At 38.9% G+C, this 23,833-nt stretch overlaps 1 non-coding gene across 1 annotated transcript; it reads left to right on the top strand.

The window, feature by feature from the left end:
• Window positions 1-15,714: 15,714 nt before the first annotated feature.
• LOC112740026 (small nucleolar RNA R71) lies at window positions 15,715-15,822 on the top strand. The gene has a single exon (XR_003170962.1). It is a non-coding gene; the product is annotated as a small nucleolar RNA R71 (small nucleolar RNA).
• Window positions 15,823-23,833: the final 8,011 nt, after the last annotated feature.

The following is a 23,833-nucleotide window of genomic DNA, read 5'->3' as shown; positions in this document are numbered from 1 at the left end:
AATCTGCCAATTTCAACCACTGCTGAGTTTGACAACTCAAGTGTTACCAATTACTTAACCAAGCCAAAAGGGGAAAAGTAAACTTACTCGAATAAAAATGTCTTCAGATTGGAAGCAACAGTAACATAAATAAAAGAAAGCAGTCATAGACTGAAATACCTCAAATAACCTTAATTAAGAAAATCATAACATGAATGTAGCATAAGCTAAATTGGAAAGATAAATATCAATTAAAGTAATAAAATAAAAGTAGAAAAATAAATTAAAGGATCATTGAACCTTTGATGAAGAAGAAATAATCCTAAATCCTAAAACTAAATCCTAAGAGAGAGGAGATAACCTCTCTCTCTAAAAACTACATCTAAATTCTGAAAAGAGAATAATTGGAGACTCTTCTTTGAATGGATGCATTCCCCCACTTTATAACCTCTAATCTGTGCCTTCTGGACTTGGATCTGGGCCAAAAAGGGTTTCAGAAATCGCTGGGAGCGTTTTCTGTGATTTCTTGTGCGTGGCGTCTGTCACGCGTTCGCGTGGGTCACGCGGTCGCGTCATCTGGAGTTTTCCTTATCACGCGTTCGCTTCGGCCATGCGTCCGCGTCATCTGTGTTCTGCTCATGGCGCGCGTCCGCGTCAGTCATGCGTTCGCGTCACTGTCTTTTCGCGCTAGGCATGCGGCCACGTCGTCCATGCGTTCGCGTCGCTACCAGTTTCTTCAATAACTCCATTTTGTGCTTTCCTTCCATTTTTGTATGTTTCCTTTCCATCCTTTAAGTCATTCCTGCCTTAGAAGATCTGAAACTTCTCAACACACAAATCACGGCATCGAATGGTAATAAAGGGTAATTAAAATAAATAATTTCAAAGCATAGGAAACATGTATTTCACATATATCACATAATAAGGAAGGGAGAGTAAAACCATGCAATTTACATGAATAAGTGAGTGAAGGATTGAATAAATCACCTAAATTGAGCACAATATATATCATAAAATATAGGTTTATCAACCTCCCCACACTTAAACAATAGCATGTCCTCATGCTAAGTCCAAGATAAAGAGTAAGGTAAAGTTAAAGTGGTGGAATCACATGCAGTGCAATCTATCCTAAATGCAACTACCTAAATGAATCATACAATTCTAATTGTTATTCACTTGTATATAAAACTTACATGTAGTTAAATTAATTCACATTCTCAAGGAATCATATATGCATAGCCAACCTTAGATAATGTTAAAGCACTTTTACAATTGAGATGGGTAAAAATATTTTTCAAACTTGCAAGACAATTAACAATTTACGTAGAGATATATGGTGATGAGCTATTGAACCCTCACTGGATTTTGTGTTTACTCTCTAGTCACTCAGTGTTTATTGGGTTAATCACTCTATTCCTCTTTTTATCCTTACTTTCTATAACTTTGTTCTTCATCTAACCAATCAACAATTATAGAATACAGACATACAAAAATCACGAGGTCTTTTTCAAGGTTGTAATGGGGCCAAGGTAAAGGTAAGGGTATATGTATAAGGCTAAGTGAGCTAATAAGTGAATCCTTGATTAGTCTAAGATCTCACCTAACATACATATTTTGTAATTCAAAGTTTCTTAACCTATTTGCCTAACTTTTCTCACTTTGTACTGCAAGCTCATGCATTAACTTTAATTTTATCCCATGTGCATTGATTCTTTCTTATTTTGCAGTTGGGGATTTTTTTGTGTCCCCTTAATTAAATACCGAAAATAATTTTTTTTAATGCACATGGTAATTCAATTGTTTTGAATTCGCATGAGTGTGCTTCTCAAATTTTTGAAACATCTTTATTCTTTTTATCTTTCCACCTTTATTTCTATCATCCATGTTCCCATAAAGTTCCCCACACTTAAACAATACACAATTTCTATCTTAAGCTAACCAAGGATTCAACTTGAGATTTTTATTTTGTTTTTTTTTTTTTTTTTTTTTGCTTAAGGCTAGTAATGTGGTTTATAGAACAAGAGGGGATTAAAAAGCTCAAGGGGGCTAACAAGGGTGATGTAAAAGGTAGGCTAATTTGGGATAAGTGAGCAAATATTTCAAGCAATGGCCTCAATCATCTCTTAGTATGTATCTATACTCTATATTGGACATATAGATTAAAACAAAGCAAAGAATATCAGAATAAAAAGAAGGGCGAAACACACAGGAATAAAAATTATGGTTTGAATGCAACCATACAATTATGCTCAAAACTCATAGGCTGTGTGTTTTCTAGCTCAAAAATCATATATCAGTTACACATGTCATGCAAGTAGAATTTAAGAATTCCCATTATTCTCAATGTAAAATTTTTTTTTTGGTGGCTTTAAAGTTTTAGTGTTCCTCCTTGATGAAATGTTGTTAACTAACTAACATGTTATGTTCTATATACAAGGTGTGTGGATTGTTTTTTATTATGTTAAAGTCTCTAGTTTACTTCCTTTTTATTTTCAATTTAAACCAAACTATCATATGCTAAAAGGGGTAAACTATATTAATTAATCCACATATTCTATAACTAATAATTTTAGAATTGCAACTAAATTAAATGGCTAAAATATAAACTAAAGTGCAAAATACGAAAATAGAGTAAAAATACAGCAAAACAACAGTGTGCAAGTATTGAAAGATAAAAATGAAAATAAAGATAAAAATACAGAAAAATAAACAAAATAAGATAGAAAGAGTCTGTAGTGGTTCACCAAAAAGATACGCCAGAGATGGCGACCTCCCCACACTTAAAATAAAGCATCGTCCTCGATGCTCACTCAAACCGGGTGTGAAGGAGTGTCATCACTGGAAGGATGGGCTGCTGGAGTCTCGGTGGTGACCTGAGGATCTGCAGACTGGATGAGGGTACGAGGATCAGTTTGCTGCAGTGGAGGCTCTGACTGGATGGAAATCTCGGGGTCTGCGGCCTGTATCTGGTGTGGCTCCTCCTGCTGTGGCGCAGCCTGCTCCGGTTCTGCTTGTGCAGCCTGGGCATGTGTCTCCTCCTCATGAACGCTCGCCTCTGCCTCAGATGTGTTAGAAGGGGTGTTCGGCTCGGAGGGGATGTCGCCGCCGGATCGGATCATCAACTTGAGGTGCTCATAGCGTCGCTTGTTGCGACTCTCCATACGGTCCAAACGGGCGAAGAGTCGATGCACCAAATGGTAAATAGGCTCAGGAGCAGGTGGAGGTGCAGTGGGTGGGGCTGGTGCAGCAGTGGAAGAAGAGGGGGCAGCTGAAGGCGTGGCTGTCTAAGCAGAAGTGGTGAGGAATGGAGGTGTATAGCCTAAAGCCCAAAACTTTCTGCTGTGAGGGATAATCTTCTTGCAGTCCGCAGCAGGTGGCTTTTCATCAGCATCCTCCCAAGGTACGTCAGCACGACGGCCTAGCTGGGTAACCAGGTAAGGGAAAGGAAGGGTGCCTCTGATATAGACCCTGGCCATAAAGTGCCAGATGAATCGTGGCAAATACAGGTCCTTACCCTCCAGTACACACCATAGAAGGGTGATCATAGTAGCAGGCAGCTCCGTCTCATGAGTGCTCGGCATAACAAAGTTGCTCAGGATCTGGTGCCAGAGCCGAGCCTCATCATTCAGATACATAAGCTTGATTCCTTTAGGCATTGTGGTGTTCTTACCCATGACCCAGGGGACAGTAGGGTCAAGGGCTATCCTCTCTTTGACAGCATCCCAGTCGAATCTTAGAAAGCGCATGTCCTCTTCAGCCTTTTGGTAACCGTCAGGCTGATCGGGCTTAGGCTGAAAGCGCAGAATATCCTCAATGGCCTCTTCAGTGACCAGTATCTGTTTCCCTCTGAGGTGCACTACATCCAGGGAAGTCTTGAAATAATTGCAGTAAAACTCTCTTACCCAGGAAGCATTGACCTCAGTCAGATTTCTTTCCAAGAAGAACCAGCCTCTCTATTTGATCTGATCGGAGGTGTACTGCTGTAGTTCTTCTGGAATTTTCAAAGTCCGCTCCAGGTACATATTTCTGGAGGTAGCAAACACTGGATACTTCAGCTCACAGTATCGGTTTGCAAACTTAATTGGATCATTGGCAGGGAGGAGCTGGTCAGCCTTCTCCTGCGGGGTAAAGTGCTTTTCCCGCCAGGAGTCATCATGCATAATCTCCAGGATAGACATAGAGGATTCACCTCTTTTCCGTTTGCCAGTGGTAGCCTTGCCTTTTCCTTTTCTTTGAGGGTCATACATCCTGAAAAATAGAAATCTAGGATATAATAAAAACAGGAAAACAAGTAGGCAAATAACAAGATAAGCACATAGTGGCAAAGGAGCAGCAGAATTATGAAATGAGTTGAATAATTGTGTATTTTGGATTGTTTCGGAGTTAAAAATCGGGGATGAAAAATAACAATCCACAATATTTTATGAGTGGAATACTTGTTGAGTAGGAGCAACAATAATCATGCCATGAGTGAAAAAGTTGAAAGAGTTAGTTTAAAAGCAGAGGGGGAAGTTAGAAAGTTAAAAGTGGGTAAAATTGAAAAAGAGGTTAGAAAGCGAAAATTAGTGAGTTAGTAAAAAGAAAGTCAGAGTAAGTGGCATGATGATTGGTTTCTAAGTAACAAGAATTTCACAATTTTAAGCAACAGACAACTCATATTCAAGCAAGGAAATCAAGTTGTTGATGATTCATATAGATATAAAAATAGCAAAAATTAAAATCTAATCATCAATAAAGCGATTTATTAACCGGGAAAACAGATGAATAGGAATGTTGGCCCGTGCATTCATGAATTGGTTTGGTAAAAGTTGAGGAGTGCCAAATTTAAATTGCCAAAACCAAAATATGAATGAATATCAAAACAATTTACAGAAAATTGGACAGCATTCCAGCTAAAATTGGATGTTCCCGGGTAATAAACAGCAAGCAGAATAGTTCATATAAATTAAAACAGATCTGCAAATAGGCATAAATAATATGAACATGAAAGAGCAGTCGCAATAGTAGCATGAACAGTAAGAACATCATATTAACAAAACTAACATCACAGCAACAGCAGAATTGCGAAAATTAGAAAACAAGTAGCAAGAACAGCGCAATGAATCAGGCCTAAATCCACTAACCACATCCTAGCTACCGAACCACCTAGAATCCACTACAACATACATATCTAACTATCCTAAATTTAAACATAAACTGAGAAATATGCAACTAACTACGAATGAAAGAAAAGCAGCGTTCGGCGGAACCTGGTGGTTAGAGGCACAAGTATGGAATGACGAGAGGTGGTGGGAGTGGGGTGGTGTTGGCGGCAGTGCAGCGGTGGCGTAGGGTGGCGCGGCGGCAAACCTTGGTGGCGGCAGGGATGGTTTTGTGGTGTTGGGTTAGGGCTGGGGTGCAGGGAGTTAAGGTTAAGGGGGAAGGAAGGGAGGGGGGTGGGCGTTGGTGGCGGGAGGCGCGGCGGTGAGGGCGCGATGGGGGGGGCAGTGGCGGAGGGGGGGAAGAGAAAAGGGAGGGGAAGGAAGAGGCGAGAAGGAGGGGGGTGTCGGTGGTGTCGCGGTCGTGGTTGGGTGGTTGAGGGTGCTGTGGCGGTCGGAGGTGATCGGCTGGGAGTGGTGGGTGGTGAGGGGGTGGGTTGCAGAGAAGGAAGGGAGAAGAAGGGGAATTGGGGGCGCGACGGGTAGGGTTTCGCGTCACTGGGGGTTAGTGAATTTGAATCCACGCGAACGCGTGGGGCACGCGGTCGCGTGGCTAGGGTGGACGGGCGGTAGACGCAATCGCGTGAGTGACGCGATCGCATGGAATGGGTAAAAGGATGAATGATGCGGTCGCGTGAGGCATGCGACCGCGTCGCTGGAAATTGTGCTAAACACACAATTCCAGCGTTGTTTCAGCGCAACTCTCTGTCTCCTTTGGGGTGTTGTGCGATCCACGCGACGCGAACGCGTCGCTCACGCTTTTGCGTGGGATGGGTGTTTTGCAAGTGACGCGTTCGCGTGATGGACGCGAACGCGTGGGCCCTTTTGTGCTAAACGCACAACAGCCACACGATTCTAGCCCAGATTTCTGGGCGTTGGATTTTACGTCGATTTCCAGATCACGCGGCCGCGTGAATGACGTGGACGCGTGGGAGGTGTTTTTCGCAACTGACGCGAACGCTTTAGCGATGCAGTCGCGTCGCGCGCCTTCCTCTCTTTTGTTTTATATGCGAGTATGCAATTATGCAATATGCAATGCTAATGCAAATGCTATGAATAACATCCAGGTTCAATAAAAATAATATAACATAAAATCAAATAGTACGAAATAAAAATTGAAAAAGAACGACCATACAATGGTGGGTTGTCTCCCACCTAGCACTTTTAGTTAAAGTCCTTAAGTTGGACATTGGATGAGCTTCCTGTTATGGCAGCTTATGCTTAAATTCATCTAGAAATCTCCACCAATGTTTGGAATGCCAACAGCCTCTGGGGTCCCAAACTAGGCATGTAAAGCTTCTGAGCAGCTTCAAATAGATTTTCAGGCTTCCGGGGTGACGAATATCAGAATATTTTTCAGGATCCCAAACTTTGCTTTTAAATCAGCCTTCGTCTTGATCTATATTTTTCCATCCGGGCGGTTTAGAAATTAAATTCTCACCAAGATGACTAAACGTTTTCCAAGATCCATTCGATTGAACATGATACCAATCCGTGCACTTCGAATTGAAGCGTGGAACCTTATTGAACCTTGTGCACCAGCTCTGAGTATGAGCCATTTCCCTCTTACTCTTAAAGCCGCAGAGAGCTCTGAGCTGGCCATCTATTTCAAGCAAACCATATTCAAGTGGAAAAATAAAGTTAAAGGTTAAGGATTGTACCCACTTGAAGCTTATATTGGGTGGTAATGGCCTTGGGATAGGAGTTTCCAGTGGCTTTGTAAGTTCTACTCCCTTGTAATCTTCTGCGAATTCCTCCACTTCCTTGCAAACTTCTTCAAATGCAACCACGTCTTGATCAAAGTCTTCTATGTCTTCCTCATCACTTAAGTTATAAGCTGGAGGTTGAGAGAAATCTACCTCCGCATCATCTTCGTATTCACTTGGGAAAGATTCTTCGATCTCAGAGAATTCGGTTGCGGATGCAAGTTCATTACTAGGAGAACTTGACTTGAGACTATCATCATCAAGGAAACGTGCGTCTTGGGTTATTATCTTCAATCAGTACTTCTTCTTCTTGGATAATTTGAGCTTCCTCCATTGTTCCATAACAAAGTTATGCTCATTACTGCCCACTGGGGTTTCAAGTGTCTCCTTCATGCTACGTTCGTCTTTAGATTCTCCACATAAAGCTATTGGAGTTCCTTGAGGGTCTAAACGTCTGGAAGATAATTGATGTATTGCTTGCTCCAGCTGATGAAGGGTTGTATGAAGTTGGTCTATTGTTTTCTTGAGGCGAGCCTGTGATTCTCGAGGTGATGGATTTGGACATGGTACATAGGGAAGTGGTGGTGTTTGGGAGTAATTGGATTGGAATTGGGGTAAATAAGGATCGTATGGTGGTGAATGGTGAAAAGGAGCTTGTGAGTGTGGTGGTTCAAAGTTATGTTGAAAGGATGGTCTATAGGCACAGGGTGGGGCTTATTGGTAGTTACAAGGTTGTCCACCATATCTATTAGCTTGGTATGCATTGTAAAGTGGTCCTCGTCTGTGATACTGTGGAGGGTGTTGTTGCCTAAAGGGTTGATCAAGTCCTCGTGGCTCCATCCATCTTTGATTGTTCTGACCTTGATGCATGTTCCTGCTATAACTTCCGTTTCCTTCAACAATATTAGAACCAAACTCAAAGCGAGAGGGGTGAGAATTCATAGTAGCTAATGGAAATAAAAGGAGAAAACAAAAACAAATAAACAAATAAAAGAAAAAATATTTACAATAACCAATAATAAGGCACACGTTTGCAATTCCCCGGCAACAGCGCCATTTTGAAGAGAGAACTTTTGCGTGGTCTAGAATTCAAAATAAATTCACGTTGCAAGTATAGCTTCTAAACCAACAAAAGTCCTTTCTTACAAACGTTTTGGTTGTCACAAGTAACAAACCCCTTTAAAATTGATAACCGAAGTATTTAAACCTCGGGTCGTCTTCTCAAGGAATTGTAGGGAGGTATGTTCTTATTATTGGTTATGAGTTTTGTAAATTGGGGGTTTTTGAAATAAGGAGCAAGTAATTTAAATGACAAGAAAAATAAATTAATAATAATAAAATCTCTTGGCAAGGTATTAGAATTTGGAATTTCTATCCTAGTTATCCTTATCAGGTGTGATGAGAATTGGGTTTTAATCCCACTTAGTTAAGTCAAGTGGACTAATTAGCTTGATCCTCAAGCCCTAGTCAATCCCTGTGGGAAGACTAGCTTTAGAGCGATCTAGATCAATTAGTAATCTGCCAATTTCAACCACTGCTGAGTTTGACAACTCAAGTGTTACCAATTACTTAACCAAGCCAAAAGGGGAAAAGTAAACTTACGAATAAAAATGTCTTCAGATTGGAAGCAACAGTAACATAAATAAAAGAAAGCAGTCATAGACTGAAATACCTCAAATAACCTTAATTAAGAAAATCATAACATGAATGTAGCATAAGCTAAATTGGAAAGATAAATATCAATTAAAGTAATAAAATAAAAGTAGAAAAATAAATTAAAGGATCATTGAACCTTTGATGAAGAAGAAATAATCCTAAATCCTAAAACTAAATCCTAAGAGAGAGGAGAGAACTTCTCTCTCTAAAAACTACATCTAAATTCTGAAAAGTGAATAATTGGAGACTCTCCTTTGAATGGATGCATTCCCCCACTTTATAACCTCTAATCTGTGCCTTCTGGACTTGGATCTGGGCCAAAAAGGGTTTCAGAAATCGCTGGGAGCGTTTTCTGTGATTTCTGGTGCGCGGCGTCTGTCACGCGTCCGCGTGGGTCACGCGGTCGCGTCATCTGGAGTTTTCCTTATCACATGTTCGCTTCAGCCATGCATCTGCGTCATCTGTGTTCTGCTCATAGCGCATGGTGCACGAAATTGTGATCTCAGGCAACGGTGCCAGAAACTCTGTACGCACGTCTTAATAAATCGTTTTTCATTCACAACTTCGATACAACTAACCAGCAAGTGCACTGGGTCGTCCAAGTAATAAACCTTACGTGAGTAAGGGTCGATCCCACGGAGATTGTCGGCTTGAAGCAAGCTATGGTCACCTTGTAAATCTCAGTCAGGCGGATATCAAATAGTAATGGAGTTTTCGAATATTAATATATAATAGAAAATAAGGATAGAAATACTTATGTAATTCATTGGTTAGAATTTCAGATAAGCGTATAGAGATGCATTCGTTCCTCTGAACCTTTGCTTTCCTGCTGTCTTCATCCAATCAATCTTACTCCTTTCCATGGATGGCTTTATGTAAGGACATCACCGTTGTCAATGGCTACTTTTTATCCTCTCTGGAAAATGGTCCGATGCGCTGTCACTGCATGGCTAATCGTCTGGAGGCATCACCCTTGTCAATGGCTGCATCCCATCCTCTTGTGAAAATGGTCCAAATGCTCTGTCACAGCATGGCTAATCATCTGAGGTTCTCGATCATACTGGAATAAGATTCACCCTCCTTTTGCGTCTGTCACTACGCCCAGCACTCGCAAGTTTGAAGTTCGTCACAATCATTCAATCCCAGAGTCCTACTCGGAATACCACAGACAAAGTTTAGACTTTCCGAACTCTCATGAATGCCGCCATCAATCTAGCTTATACCACGAAGATTCTGATTAAGAGATCCAAGAGATACTCATTCAATCTAAGGTGGAACGGAAGTGGTTGTCAGGCACGCGTTCGTGGGGGAATGATGATGATTGTCACGTTCATCACATTCAGGTTGAAGTGCGAATGAATATCTTAGAAGCAGAATAAGTTGAATTGAATAGAAAAACAGTAGTACTTTGCATTAATCTTTGAGGAACAGCAGAGCTCCACACCTTAATCTATGGAGTGCAGAAACTCTACCGTATGAAAATACATAAGTGATAATGGTTCAAGCATGGCCGAATGGCCAGCCCCCATGAAAGTCTAAGATAGCATAAAACTGATCAAAGATGTCTAATACAATAGTAAAAAGTCCTATTTATACTAAACTTGTTACTAGGGTTTACAGAAGTAAGTAATTGATGCATAAATCCACTTCCGGGGCCCACTTGGTGTGTGCTTGGGTTGAGCTTGAATGTTACACGTGTAGAGGTCAATCTTGGAGTTGAACGCCAGTTTGTAACGTATTTCTGGCGTTCAACTCTGGCTTGTGACGTGTTTCTGGCGTTTAACTCCAGACAGCAGCATAGAACTGGAGTTCAACGCCCTTTTACGTCGTCTAAACTCGGCTAAAGTATGGACTATTATATATTTCTGGAAAGCCCTGGATGTCTACTTTCCAACGCAATTGGAAGCGCGCCATTTTGAGTTCTGTAGCTCCAGAAAATCCACTTTGAGTGTAGGGAGGTCAGAATCCAACAGCATCAGCAGTTCTTCTTCAACCTCTGAATATGATTTTTGCTCAAGTCCCTCAATTTCAGCCAGAAAATACCTGAAATCACAAAAAAACACACAAACTCACAGTAAAGTCCAGAAATGTGAATTTAACATAAAAACTAATGAAAACATCCCTAAAAGTAACCAGATTCTACTAAAAACATACTAAAAATAGTGCCAAAAAGCGTATAAATTATCAGCTCATCACAACACCAAACTTAAATTGTTGCTTGTCCCCAAGCAACTGAAAATCAAATAGGATAAAAATAAGAGAATATACTATAAATTCTAAACTATCAATGAAACATAGCTCCAATTAAATGAGCGGGACTTGTAGCTTTTTGCCTCTTGAATAGTTTTGGCATTTCACTTTATCCATTGAAGTTCAGAATGATTGGCATCTATAGGAACTCAGAGTTCAGATAGTGTTATTGATTCTCCTAGTTCAATATGATGATTCTTGAACACAGCTATTTTATGAGTCTTGGCTGTGGCCCTAAGCACTTTATTTTCCAGTATTACCACCGGATACATAAATGCCACAGACACATAATTGGGTGAACCTTTTCAGATTGTGACTCAGCTTTGCTAAAGTCCCCAATTAGAGGTGTCCAGAGTTCTTAAGCACACTCTTCTTTTGCTTTGAACCTTGACTTTAACCGCTCAGTCTCAAGTTTTCACTTGACACCTTCACGCCACAAGCACATGGTTAGGGACAACTTGGTTTAGCCGCTTAGGCCAGGATTTTATTCCTTTAGGCCCTCCTATCCACTGATGCTCAAAGTCTTGGGATCCTTTTTATTTATCCTTGCCTTTTGGTTTTAAGGGTTATTGGCTTTTTGCTCTTGCCTCTTGGTTTTAAGAGCTTTTGGCTTTTTCTGCTTGCTTTTTCTCTTTTTTTTTTCTTTCTATTTTTTCGCTATTTTTTTTTCTGCAAGCTTTTGTTCTTTGCTGCTTTTTCTTGCTTCAAGAATCATTTTTATGATTTTTCAGATTATCAAATAACATGTCTCCTTATCATCATTCTTTCAAGAGCCAACATATTTAACATTCTTAAACAACAATTTCAAAAGACATATGCACTGTTCAAGCATTCATTCAGAAAACAAGAAGCATTGTCACCACATCAATATAATTAAACTAAGTTCAAGGATAAATTCGAAACTCATGTACTTCTTGTTCTTTTGAATTAAAACAGTTTTCATTTAAGAGAGGTGATGGGTTCATAGGACATTCATAACTTTAAGACATAGTTACTAACTACTAATGATCATGTAATAAGACACAAACATGGATAAGCACTTAACATTAAGAAAACGAAAAACAGAAAATAAGAACAAGGAATGAGTCCACCTTAGTGATGGTGGCGTTTCCTTCTTGAGGAACCAATGATGTCCTTGAGCTCTTCTATGTCTCTTCCTTGTCTTTGTTGCTCCTCCCTCATTGCTTTTTGATCTTCTCTTATTTCATGAAGGATGATGGAGTGCTCTTGATATTCCACCCTTAATTGTCCCATGTTGGAACTTAATTCTCCTAGGGAGGTGTTGATTTGCTCCCAATAGTTTTGTGGAGGAAAATGCATTTGAGACATCTCCGGGATCTCATGGTGATGAGCTTCATGCGTCTCTTGAGATCCATGAATGGACTCTCTTGCTTGCTCCATCCTTTTCTTAGTGATGGGCTTCTCTTCCTCAATGGGAATGTCTCCTTCTATGAAAGCTCCAGCTGAGTAACATAGATGGCAAATAAGATGAGGAAAAGCTAGCCTTGCCCCAGGAGAGGGCTTTTCGGCTATTTTGTAGAATTCAAGTGAAATGACTTCATGAACTTCTACTTCCTCTCCAATCATGATGCTATGAATCATGATAGCCCGATCCACAATAACTTCAGATCGGTTGCTAGTGGGGATGATGGAGCGTTGGATGAATTCCAACCATCCTCTAGCCACAGGCTTAAGGTCCAGTCTTCTTAATTGAACCGGTTTGCCTTTGGAGTCAATCTTCCATTGAGCTCCTTCCACACATATGTCCATGAGGACTTGGTCCAACCTTTGATTAAAGTTGACCCTTCTAGTGTAGGGGCATGCATCTCCTTGCATCATAGGCAAGTTAAACGCCAACCTCATATTTTTCGGACTAAAATCTAAGTATTTTCCCCGAACCATTGTAATATAATTCTTTGGGTTTGGGTTCTTACTTTGATCATGGTTCCTAGTGATCCATGCATTGGCATAGAACTCTTGAACCATTAGGATGCCGACTTGTTGGATGGGGTTTGTTAGAACTTCCCAACCTCTTCTTTGGATTTCATGTCGGATCTCCGGATACTCATTCTTCTTGAGCTTGAAAGGGACCTCGGGGATCACCTTCTTCTTGGCCACAACATCATAGAAGTGGTCTTGATGAGCTTTGGAGATGAATCTTTCCATCTCCCATGACTCGGAGGTGGAAGCTTTTGTCTTCCCTTTCCCTTTTCTAGAGGATTCTCCGGTCTTGGGTGCCATCAATGGTAATGGAAAAACAAAAAGCTTATGCTTTTACCACACCAAACTTAGAATATTGCTCGCCCTCGAGAAAGAGAAGAAAGAATAGATGAAGAAGAAGAAGAAAATATGGATGAGAGGGGGAGGGGTGTATTCGGCCAAGAAGGGGAAGAGAGGGTTGTGTTGTGTGAAAATGAAGAAGAATGGAGGGCTTTATATAGGGAATGGAGGGGGGGTAAGGTTCGGCCATAAGGGTGGGAAATTGATTTTGAATTTTGAAGGTAGGTAGGGTTTATGAGGTAGGTTTATGGGGAAGAGTGGATGGATGTGAGTGGTGAAGTGGTTATAGGGAAGAGAGATTGAGGTGATTGGTGAAGAGTTTTGAGGAAAAATGTTTATGGGATTGTGTGAAAGTGGGGTGAGAAGAAGTGAGTGGAGGTAGGTGGGGATCCTATGGGGTCCACAGATACTAAGGTGATCCTGTGGGGTCCACAGATCCTGAGGTGTTCAAGGATTTACAACCTTGCACCAAATTAGGCATGCAAAATGCCCTTGCACACAACTCTGGGCATTCAGCGCTAGATTGGTGCTTGTTCTGGGCGTTGAACGCCCATTTGTTGCCCATTTCTGGCGTTGAACACCAGAACCATGCTTGTTCTGGGCGTTCAGCGCCAGCTCTTCTCCAGGGTGCAATTCTGGCGTTCAAACGCCCAGATGCTAGCCATTTTGGGCGTTCAGTTCCAGAACCATGCTCTGTTCTGGCGTTGAACGCCAGCCAGATGCTTCTTATTGGCATTTAAACGCTAGTAAGGTCTTTCTCCAGGGTGTGATTTTTCTTCTACTGTTTTTGATTCCGTTTTTAATTTTTATATTTATTTTGTGACTCCACATGATCATGAACCTAATAAAACATGAAAGAACAAGAAAAATAAAATTAGATAAATAAAAATTGGGTTGCCTCCCAACAAGCGCTTCTTTAATGTCAATAGCTTGACAGTGGGCTCTCATGGAGCCTCACAGATGTTCAGAGCATTGTTGAGACTTCCCAACACCAAACTTAGAGTTTGGATATAGGAGTTCAACACCAAACTTAGAGTTTGGTTGTGGCCTCCCAACACCAAACTTAGAGTTTGACTGTGGGGGCTCTGGTTGACTCTGTTTTGAGAGAAGCTTACTGTGCCTCTTTTCCATATTTACAGAAGGGTAACCTTGAGTTGTAAACACAAGGGAGTCCTCATTCAATTGAAGGACTAATTCACCTTTGTCAACATCAATCACAGCTCTTGCTGTGGCTAGGAAAGGTCTTCCAAGGATGATGGATTCATCCTCATCCTTCCCAGTATCAAGGATTATGAAATCAGCAGGGATGTAAAGGCCTTCAACCTTTACTAACACGTCCTCTACTTGTCCATAAGCCTGTTTTCTTGAATTGTCTGCCATCTCTAATGAGATTTTAGTAGCTTGCACCCCAAAGATTCCCAGTTTCTCTATTACAGAGAGGGGCATGAGGTTTATCCCTGAACCAAGGTCACACAGAGCCTTTTCAAAGATCATGTTGCCTATGGTACAAAGTATTACGAACTTTCCAGGATCCTGTTTCTTCTGAGGCAATGTCAGTTGATCCAGATCACTTAGTTCATTGGTGAACAAGGAAGGTTCATCTTCCCAAGTCTCAATACCAAATAATTTGGCATTCAGCTTCATGATTGTACCAAGGTACTTGGTAACTTGCTCTTCAGTAACATCCTCATTCTCTTCAGAAGATGAATACTCGTCAGAGCTCATGAAGGGCATAAGGAGGTTCAATGGAATCTCTATGGTCTCTAGATGAGTCTCAGATTCCTTTGGTTCCTCAAAGGAAAACTCCTTATTGATCACTGGACGTCCCAGGAGGTCTTCCTCACTAGGATTTACGTCCTCCCCTTCCTCTCCAGGTTCGGCCGTGTTGACTATGTCAATGGCCTTGCACTCTCCTTTTGGATTTTCTTCTGTATTGCTTGGGAGAGTACTAGAAGGGATTTCAGTGATCCTTTTACTCAGCTGGCCCACTTGTGCCTCCAAATTTCTGATGGAGGACCTTGTTTCATTCATGAAACTTACAGTGGCCTTAGATAGATCAGAGACTAAGTTTGCTAAATTAGAGGTATTTTGTTCAGAGTTCTCTGTCTGTTGCTGAGTGGATGATAGAAAAGTTTTACTATTGTTAAACCTATTTCTTCCACCATTATTAAAGCCTTGTTGAGGCTTTTGTTGATCCTTCCATGAGAGATTTGGGTGATTTCTCCATGAGGGGTTATAGGTGTTTCCATAAGGTTCACCCATGTAATTCACCTCTGCTATTGCAGGGTTTTCAGGATCATAAGCTTCTTCTTCAGAAGATGCCTTTTGAGTACTGTTGGATGCAGCTTGCATTCCATTCAGACTCTGAGAAATCATATTGACTTGCTGAGTCAATATTTTATTCTGAGCCAATATGGCATTCAGAGTATCAATTTCAAGAACTCCCTTCTTCATAGGCATCCCATTACTCACAGGATTCCTCTCAGAAGTGTACATGAACTGGTTATTAGCAACCATGTCAATGAGTTCTTGAGCTTCTGCAGGCGTTTTCTTTAAGTGAATGGATCCACCTGCAGAGGTATCCAATGACATTTTAGCTAATTCAGACAGACCATCATAGAATTGTCCAGGATGGTCCATTCTGAAAGCATGTCAGAAGGACACTTTTTGGTCAGTTCTTTGTATCTCTCCCAAGCTTCATAGAGGGATTCACCTTCTTTCTGTCTGAAGGTCTGAACATCCACTCTAAGCTTACTCAGCTTTTGAGGAGGAAAGAACATGGTTAAGAAAGCCTTGACCAGCTTATCCCAAGAGTTCAGGCTATCCTTAGGTTGAGAGTCCAACCATATTCTAGCTCTGTCTCTCACAGCAAAAGGAAAAAGCATGAGCCTATAGACTTCAGGATCTACTCCATTAGTCTTAACAGTATCACAGATCTGCAAGAATTCAGTTAAGAACTGAAAAGGATCTTCAGATGGAAGTCCATGAAACTTACAGTTCTGCTGCATCAAAGAAACTAATTGAGGTTTCAGCTCAAAATTGTTTGCTCCAATGGCAGAAATGGAGATGCTTCTTCCATGTAAATTGTAATTAGGTACAGTAAAGTCACCAAGCATCCTCCTTGCATTATTATTATTTTCGGCTGCCATCTCCTCTTCTTGTTCAAAAATTTCTGAAAGGTGCTTGCTGGATTGTTGTAATTTAGCTTCTCTTAGTTTCCTCTTCAGAGTTCTTTCAGGTTCTGGATCTGCTTCAACAAGAATGTTCTTGTCCTTGCTCCTGCTCATATGAAAAAGAGGGACAGAAAAATAATAATAATAGGGGTCCTTTTTACCACAGTATAGAGGTCCCTGTGTGAGTAGAAGAAAAGAAGAAGAAAAAATTCGAACACAGATGGAAGAGGGTGTTCGAATTTGGGTGATATGAAGTGTTAGTAGATGAATAAATAAATAGAAGGAGATAAGAGAAAGAGAGAGAGAATTTTCGAAAATAATTTTTGAAAAAGAGTTAGTGATTTTCGAAAATAGTTTTTGAAAAAGGTTAGTAATTTTCGAGAATTAAAATAAAAAATTAAAATAATTAGTTAATTAAAAAGAAATTTTGAAAAAGAGGGGAGATATTTTTGAAAATTAGAGAGAGAAAGTTAGTTAGGTAGTTTTGAAAAAGATAAGAAACAAACAAAAATTTAGTTAGTTAGTTGAAACAAATTTGAAAATCAATTTTGAAAAGATAAGAAGATAAGAAGTTAGAAAGGATATTTTAAAATCAAATTTTGAAAAAGATAAGATAAAGAGATATTTTTGAAAAGATATGATTGAAATTAGTTTTGAAAAAGATTTGATTTTTAAAATCACAATTAATGACTTGATTCACAAGAAATCACAAGATATGATTCTAGAACTCAAAGTTTGAATCTTTCTTAACAAGCAAGTAACAAACTTGAAATTTTTGAATCAAAACATTAATTAATGATGTTATTTTCGAAAATTAGGAGATAAAGATAAGAAAAAGATTTTTGAAAAATATTTTTAAAATTTTCAAAAATAAATAAGAAAAATGAAAAAGATTTGATTTTTGAAAAAGATAAGATTTTTAAATTGAAAATTTGATTTGACTCATAAAAACAACTAGATTTTAAAAAGTTTTGAAAAAGTCAACTCAAATTTTCGAAATTTATGAGTGAAAAAGGGAAAGATATTTTTTTTTTGAATTTTTAATGATGAGAGGGAAAAATATGAAAAAGACTCAATGCATGAAAATTTTGGATCAAAACAATGAATGCATGCAAGAATGCTATGAATGTCAAGATGAACACCAAGAACACTTTGAATGTCAAGATGAACATCAAGAACTTATTTTTGAAAAATTTTTAATGCAAAGAAAACATGCAAGACACCAAACTTAAAAATTTTTCATGTATAGACACTATGAATGCAAGAATGCATATGAAAAATAAGAAAAGACACAAAACATGAAAACATCAAGATCAAACAAGAAGACTTACCAAGAACAACTTGAAGATCATGAAGAACACTATGAATGCATGAATTTTTCGAAAAATGTAAGATGAATATGCAATTGACACCAAACTTTCAACTTGACTCAAGACTCAAACAAGAAACATGAAATATTTTTTATTCTTATGATTTTTTTTTGGATTTTTGTATATTTTTTTCGAAAAAAAATATAGGAAAAAGAAAATAAGGATTTCAAAAATTTTTAATATGAATTTCAGGAATCTTGTATTCTTAGTCTAAAGCTCCAATCCGAGGGTTAGGCATGGCTTAATAGCCAGCCAAGCTTTAGTATGTAACTCAGACATGCCACGGCTGACATTCCAATTAACTTGCTTCTATGCTGATGGTTGGAAGCCCCTATCCAAAAGAATTAGACATGGCTTTACAGCCAGCTAGGCTTCAACATGCTTCATGAAACTTTAGAATTCATTCTTAAAAATTCTGAAGAAAAATATATTTTTGAAAAGATTTTTTTTTCGAAAACAGATGAGAAATTTTTGAAAGGTTTTTGAAAAATTTTTGAAAATAAAACAAAAAGAAAATTACCTAATCTGAGTAACAAGATGAACCGTCAGTTGTTCAAACTCGAACAATCCCCGGTAACGGCGCCAAAAACTTGGTGCACGAAATTGTGATCTCAGGCAACGGCGCCAGAAACTCTGTACGCACGTCTTAATAAATCGTTTTTCATTCACAACTTCGATACAACTAACCAGCAAGTGCACTGGGTCGTCCAAGTAATAAACCTTACGTGAGTAAGGGTCGATCCCACGGAGATTGTCGGCTTGAAGCAAGCTATGGTCACCTTGTAAATCTCAGTCAGGCGGATATCAAATAGTTATGGAGTTTTCGAATATTAATAATAAATAGAAAATAAGGATAGAAATACTTATGTAATTCATTGGTTAGAATTTCAGATAAGCGTATAGAGATGCATTCGTTCCTCTGAACCTCTGCTTTCCTGCTGTCTTCATCCAATCAATCTTACTCCTTTCCATGGTTGGCTTTATGTAAGGACATCACCGTTGTCAATGGCTACTTTTCATCCTCTCTGGAAAATGGTCCGATGCGCTGTCACTGCATGGCTAATCGTCTGGAGGCATCACCCTTGTCAAGGCTACATCCCATTCTCTTGTGAAAATGGTCCAAATGCTCTGTCACAGCACGGCTAATCATCTGAGGTTCTCGATCATACTGGAATAGGATTCACCCTCCTTTTGCGTCTGTCACTACGCCCAGCACTCGCGAGTTTGAAGTTCGTCACAGTCATTCAATCCCAGAGTCCTACTCGAAATACCACAGACAAGGTTTAGACTTTTCGGACTCTCATGAATGCCTCCATCAATCTAGCTTATACCGCGAAGATTCTAATTAAGAGATCCAAGAGATACTCATTCAATCTAAGGTGGAACGGAAGTGGTTGTCAGGCACGCGTTCGTGGGGGAATGATGATGATTGTCACGATCATCACATTCAGGTTGAAGTGCGAATGAATATCTTAGAAGCAGAATAAGTTGAATTGAATAGAAAAACAGTAGTACTTTGCATTAATCTTTGAGGAACAGCAGAGCTCCACACCTTAATCTATGGAGTGCAGAAACTCTACCGTATGAAAATACATAAGTGATAATGGTTCAGGCATGGCCGAATGGCCAGCCCCCATGAAAGTCTAAGATAGCATAAAACTGATCAAAGATGTCTAATACAATAGTAAAAAGTCCTATTTATACTAAACTAGTTACTAAGGTTTACAGAAGTAAGTAATTGATGCATAAATCCACTTCCGGGGCCCACTTGGTGTGTGCTTGGGCTGAGCTTGAATGTTACACATGTAGAGGTCAATCTTGGAGTTGAACGCCAGTTTGTAACGTATTTCTGGCGTTCAACTCTGGCTTGTGACGTGTTTCTGGCGTTTAACTCTAGACAGCAGCGTAGAACTGGCGTTCAACGCCCTTTTACATCATCTAAACTCAGCCAAAGTATAGACTATTATATATTGCTGGAAAGCCCTGGATGTCTACATTCCAACGCAATTGAAAGCGCGCCATTTTGAGTTCTGTAGCTCCAGAAAATCCACTTTGAGTGCAGGAAGGTCAGAATCCAACAGCATCAGCAGTCCTTCTTCAACCTCTGAATCTGATTTTTGCTCAAGTCCCTCAATTTCAGCCAGAAAATACCTGAAATCACAGAAAAACACACAAACTCATAGTAAAGTCCAAAAATGTGAATTTAACATAAAAACTAATGAAAACATCCCTAAAAGTAACCAGATTCTACTAAAAACATACTAAAAACAGTGCCAAAAAGTGTATAAATTATCCGCTCATCAGCGCACGTCCACGTTAGTCATGCATTTGCGTCACTGCCTTTTCGCGCTAGGCATGCGGCCGCGTCGTCCATGCATTCGCGTCGCTGCCAGTTTCTTCAATAACTCCATTTTGTGCTTTCCTTCCATTTTTGTATGTTTCTTTTCCATCCTTTAAGTCATTCCTGTCTTAGAAGATCTGAAACTTCTCAACACACAAATCACGGCATCGAATGGTAATAAAGGGTAATTAAAATAAATAATTTCAAAGCATAGGAAATATGTATTTCACATATATCACATAATAAGGAAGGGAGAGTAAAACCATGCAATTTACATGAATAAGTGAGTGAAGGATTGAATAAATCACCTAAATTGAGCACAATATATATCATAAAATATGGGTTTATCAATAACCAAATCATCAGAGAGGATGACTTGAAGCCCTGTCTATGGGAAAAGCCACTTTGCATAGCATTTACTATCCATGATAGAAAATTTAGCCATCATATCAGCAATGTTATTTGATGTTCTTTGAACTAAAGCAAAATTAACCTGCCAATGAAGTTGCACCATGTCTTGAATTCTTTGAATCAGATCACAATCACGGCCAGGATATCATGTATCTCTGTTAAGGATCAAATTGTAAGCTTCCAAACAATCGGTTTTATAAATCATTTTTTTGTAACCACACTCCCAAGTCAAAATTAACCCTCTCTAGATGTTATGCAGCTCATATTTGAAGATACTCCATAAAGAAAGAACACTACTGTAACCCTTCAACTATCCACCATTAGAATTGCGCAAAAGCAACTAAAACCCGCTTTTGTAGTAGCCTCATTAATACTAGCATCAAAGTGCAATTCTTTAGGAATACCTTTAATAAGATTCACCACTTTATTGAAACTTCAAAACTCATTCGGATTAAACACTCATTGTTCTTATCACGCCAAATCTACCAAATACTAGAAGAAAAAAAAAAGAAAAAGATTGCCACTTTTATCTTTATGAAGCCACATAAGAAGGTCCAGGAGAGGTAAGACAAGATTTAAATGATTTCAAATAACAATAGCTTTAGGAAAGTTCTTAAGGCAATGAAGAATGGTTTCCGGAGCAAGCAAGCAACGTGGGTATAAATTAAAATCAGACAAACATCTATTAAACCTCGAGATTGCAGTTAGAAGCGCATCATGGATACAGAGCCAGATTAAGATTTTATATTTTTCAAGAACTAAAAGACGCCAAATCCACATCCAGTTGCAAGTGTCCTCCCAGCCAAAGGCCCTTTTACAAAGCCAAGAATATCTGCTTCTCACAGAAAAGATATCAAAAGAGGATCCGTTCCAAAATCAACCACATCCCTCTCTGGCTTGAGAACTAGGATTATAGGATATGAGACTTTGGAGTTTGGACAATATGGTTGGAAATAATAGTCAATAATCTCTAAAATTTTCAGTTTTTCATGCCAAACATCTCCAATGGTGAGCTTTGTGCTTGAAATATGAACAAAAGGAAGCTTTGTGTATACCCTTCCAAGCAATCATCACTACGCTAACTATGAAACCAAAAAGATTGGTTTAGAGGACTAATGCACCAAGAGACTCCATCTTTTAAGTGCACATAAGCTTTGTGTATACTCTTCTAAGTCCAAGAATAATTATTGAGTAGTGGCATGTTGAAGGCATTAGTGTTTGTCAAATATTTTGCTGTAAGAAACTGCACCCAAGGTTTATGGGTATAATAGAATAATTGCCAAAGAAGTGTACCCAATAAAGATATGTTTGCACAAAAAAGGCTCCAAAATCCCAATCTCCCATATTTCTTAAATGTCACAACAACGACCTTCAGTTTGACCATTCCATAGGAAGTGGCACATCATTGAGGAATCTTCTTGTTCACCCAGTTAGAAAAAAAGAAAACTAGCATTTTATAAGTTGAAACGACAGCAGCAACAAAATTAATATGGTATAGTCTTCCTGCTCTATTTAAAAGCCTCCCATTCTAAATTTGCAAGATGACTCCTAATTTTCTCCAAAATATTTTGGAAAGTCATTCTAGAAGTACGGGCATGATTCAAGTTTATCCCTAAGTATTTACCTAAATCATGAGTAAATTTTAACGATGAGATTCCATAAAGACATCCTTCCTACGGTTAGAGACATTTTTAGAACAAGGTCCTAGATTTTTTAAGATTGACCTTCATTCCTGAGGCTTTGCGAAAGGAATTCAAAGTATTCATCACCTTTTGAACTTGAGTGTTTGAAGCTTTATAGAGAAAAAGTAAATCATCAGCAAACATTAAGTGGGATTTCCTTAAAAATTGCAACTGACTCTTAAAGTCCAATATCAACCTGATGAGATATTTGACAAGGAAAGCACTTCATGCAGAGAACAAACAAACCTACTACCATTTTAGAGATTATCAAGTTAATGGTAACCTCAAGAAAGCCAAATTTAAAAACAAAGTGTTTTTCAAAAACTTCCAATCCACCATATCATAAGCTTTTTCCAAATTATTTTGAAAGCCAAGGTACCTTTCGAGATTTGTTTGTTTCATAAAGTATAGGATAACTTGAACTATGATGATATTTTCTAGGGCACCTTTACCAGGAATAAACCCCCTTAGGCCTCATAATCTCAGTGATAAAAGACCAAAGGCAAGTAACCAACACTCTAGTAGTAACTTTATAAACAACAATGCATAGACTGATTGGCCTAAAATCTTTCATAAAGGTTGGATAGTTAACCTTTGGGATAAGAACAATTAACATTTCCTTCATACTAGGCTTGAACAGCTCTCCTAATAAGACCCTTTGAACCACACTCCAAATATCAATATCAGTAATCTCCCAAATTTTTTTAAAGAAAAGGCTTGCAAACCATCTGGTTCAGGTACCTTAGAAGGACTCATACTAAAAATAGCATTCTTCACCTCTTCCAAAGTGATAGGAGCAATGAGAGTTTCACAAGCTTCTCTGCTAAGAATGGAAAGAGGATTGTCACCAATAAAATTCATCTTTATGTTGTCAGTAGAATAAAAGAGATTCTTATAATAGTTGAGAGCTTCCTACAGTAAAGTAATAGGGTCGGTTGACCAAGATCTATCACTTACAAATAGATTATGAATTTTTTTGTATTTCATCCGCACTAAAGTCTGAAGATGAAAGAATTTGGTGATTCTCTTGCCATACTTTACTCATTGTTCTCTAAATTTTTTATACCAAAATAATTCCTCTTGAGGCAAAACTCTATTATAGTCCTCATTTAATGCTCTTTCTTTTGCTATGAGAAAAGGAACATCTCTAACTTCCAATTGCTTTTGAATATCATTGATGTGGCATTCAAGGGATCTTTTCCTCAAATGTTACCAAAGGTATTGGAGTTAAAATCAAGAGATACCTTTTTGACCTTCCTTAATCTAGGAGTTATACAACGATCCTCACAGCACCAAGCTTGTTGCACAACATTTTTATAGGCCGGATGGGTGGACCACATAGCTTGGAACCAAAAGGGATGAGCACCTTTTTTTGTAACACCTTACCACACAAAGCTTTACGCCTAGGACCTAAATTAGAGGTGGTGAGGCGTTACGACCTCTAAAAGTGAAATACATACATATATAACAAGGATAATATATCTAGCAGCCTTGGAAGAAAAGAGTATGATCAAAACAAAACCGAAGATGTATCGCTCACGAAAAATGATAAGGCAGAAAGCTTATACAGAAAACTAAAAGACAAATATATATAGAGCTCTAACGGATAAGTATAATCAAGTTCTAGATTCGACCTGCGAAGCATATACTGGCTAGAATATATATATATATATATATATATATATATATATATATATATATATATATATAATGAAAACCCCAAAAGTATATCTTCGCTTCTGTAAGAGTCTCCAGTACGCTCAGCATGGTGCCTCACGTCCTGTATC

The sequence above is a fragment of the Arachis hypogaea genome, chromosome 13, assembly GCF_003086295.3.
Source record: "Arachis hypogaea cultivar Tifrunner chromosome 13, arahy.Tifrunner.gnm2.J5K5, whole genome shotgun sequence".
Taxonomy (NCBI): Eukaryota; Viridiplantae; Streptophyta; class Magnoliopsida; order Fabales; family Fabaceae; genus Arachis; species Arachis hypogaea.
The sequence above is the reverse complement of the archived record's forward strand: the minus strand, read 5'-3'. Positions and strand labels throughout refer to the sequence as shown.